We start from the raw sequence: 2,641 nt of genomic DNA on the forward strand, positions 1-2,641 counted from the left end.
TGGAGGCTGGGTCATTGAATATATTTAAGGCGGAGATAGATAGATTTTTGAACGATAAGGGAGTGAAGGGTTATGGGGAAGTGGAGCTGAGACCATGATCAGATCAGCCATGATCTTATTGAATGGCGAAGCAGGCTCAAGGGGCCATATGGTCTACTCCTGTTCCTATTTCTTATGTTCTTATGTTCTTATGATTGCCACTGTGCAGTCATTGGTGGAATCCCAGAGTGATCACGTGGATCCAGCTGCAATGACGCATCTTGAGGGAGGTGACGCCTATGATTGTAGCACAGGCGCGAGGGAGCGAGCATTGCTGTGACTCATTGGACAGGCTGGCCGCTGCCCTGGAAGCTCGGAATGCTCTCTTGCACTGTAGGCAACAGACCATCTGGCTGCTGTCGTCTCTGATGGCTTCCAGGATGTGACTGCTCTCATGCAGTCTCAGCTGGAGGCTACGTGAGATCGGACTGCTGCCAATGCGGCTGGGTCCATCAGGGTCCACCGGGGGGGCCTAACAGTCCCGCCCCACCGACCTTTGTGCTCCAGGAGCTTTGTGGGGGAGGTGGGATTCTGCCCCGGGGCGGGGTGGGGGAGGGGAGAGGGGGGGAGATGTGGCGATGGCCCCTCGGAGCAGGAGACTGACGTGGGCTCTCCGGTTCACAGCAGCCCTGAGCCACGACCGGCCACTCCGCAATTGCTGCCAAGCATGGCATCACCCCAGCCACTTCCGACTGCGGGTGCACAGGAAGATGCGGCCCAGTCTGCAGCTGGCCCTTCCAGGCCCAGAAACTGGTCGTGGGCGTCCGAGAAGGACATCTGTAGCTTGCTCCACAGAAGCACGGCAGCCTTCCCAAAGCCACGATGCAGCCACAGAGGAGGCGTAGTAGGTGTACTAAGGAATTGCACACAAGTGTGAAAATGAATTATGTTGATGATTTGCACACCCATTTTTGGGGATCTAATAAATCGTTATGTTGTGTTTGCAGTTTGTAATGAGCTGTCTCGTTCGATTGGGCGGCAATTATGCGTGAGAAGGCTCACTGCGTTGCCCATGGGCACGGCCAGATGCAGGCACAGCTGGGAATTCAGTTATGTGAACCGCACAGCTACCAGGCGGCTTTTGTGCTTCCGTTGCAGGGTCACAATAATGTCGCCGCCTCCTGCACAGCTGGCCATCCGCATTCTGCTCCTCCTCCTCCTCCTCATGCATCGCACAAGAACATAAGATAATAAATAAGAAATCGGAGCAGGAGTAGGCCATACGCGCCTCGAGGCTGCTCCGCCATTCAATAAGATCATGGCTGATCCGATCTTCGCCTCAACGCCACTTCACCGCCCCATAACCCTTGACTCCCTCATCGTTCAACAATCTGTCCATCTCCACCTGAAACATATTCAATGACCCAGCCTCCACAGCTCTCTGGGGAAGAGAATTGCAAAGGGGTATTCAACATTTAGGAAGGATAGACAGAAAGGAAAAGGAGGCGGGGTGGCGTTGCTGGTTAAAGAGGAAATTAATGCAATAGTAAGAAGGGACATTAGCCTGGATGATGTGAAATCGGTATGGGTGGAGCTGCGGAATACCAAAGGGCAGAAAACGCTAGTGCGAGTTGTGTACAGACCACCAAACAGTAGTAGTGAGGTTGGGGACAGCATCAAACAAGAAATTAGGCAATAAAGGTACAGCAGTTATCATGGGTGACTTTAATCGACATATAGATTGGGCTAACCAAACTGGTAGCAATGCAGTGGAGGAGGATTTCCTGGAATGTATTAGGGATGGTTTTCTAGACCAATATGTCGAGGAACCAACCAGGGAGCTGGCCATCCTAGACTGGATGATGTGTAATGAGAAAGGACTAATTAGCAATCTTGTTGTGCGAGGCCCCTTGGGGAAGAGTGACCATAATATGGTAGAATTCTTTGTTAGGATGGAGAGTGACACAGTTAATTCAGAAACTAGGGTCCTGAACTTAAGGAAAGGTAACTTCGATGGTATGAGACGTGAATTGGCTAGAATAGACTGGCGAGTGATACTTAAAGGGTTGATGGTGGATAGGCATTGGCAAACATTTAAAGATCACATGGATGAACTTCAACAATTGTACATCCCTGTCTGGAGTAAAAATAAAACGGAGAAGGTGGCTCAACCGTGGCTATCAAGGGAAATTAAGGATAGTGTTAAATCCAAAGAAGAGGCATATAAATTGGCCAGAAAAAGCAGCAAACCTGAGGACTGGGAGAAATTTAGAATTCAGCAGAGGAGGACAAAGGGTTTAATTAAGAGGGGGAAAATAGAGTACGAGAAGAAGCTTGCCGGGAACATAAAAACTGACTGCAAAAGCTTCGATAGATATGTGAAGAGAAAAAGATGAGTGAAAACAAACGTAGGTCCCTTGCAGTCGGATTCAGGTGAATTTATAATGGGGAACAAAGAAATGGCAGACCAATTGAACAAATACTTTGGTTCTGTCTTCATGAAGGAAGACACAAATAACCTTCCAGAAATACTAGGGGATCGAGGGTCTAGTGAGAAGGAGGAACTGAAGGATATCCTTATTAGGCAGGAAATTGTGTTAGGGAAATTGATGGGATTGAAGGCCGATAAATCCCCGGGGCCTGATAGTCTGCATCCCAGAGT

This window comes from Pristiophorus japonicus, chromosome 23 (assembly GCF_044704955.1).
Source record: "Pristiophorus japonicus isolate sPriJap1 chromosome 23, sPriJap1.hap1, whole genome shotgun sequence".
NCBI lineage: Eukaryota > Metazoa > Chordata > Chondrichthyes > Pristiophoridae > Pristiophorus > Pristiophorus japonicus.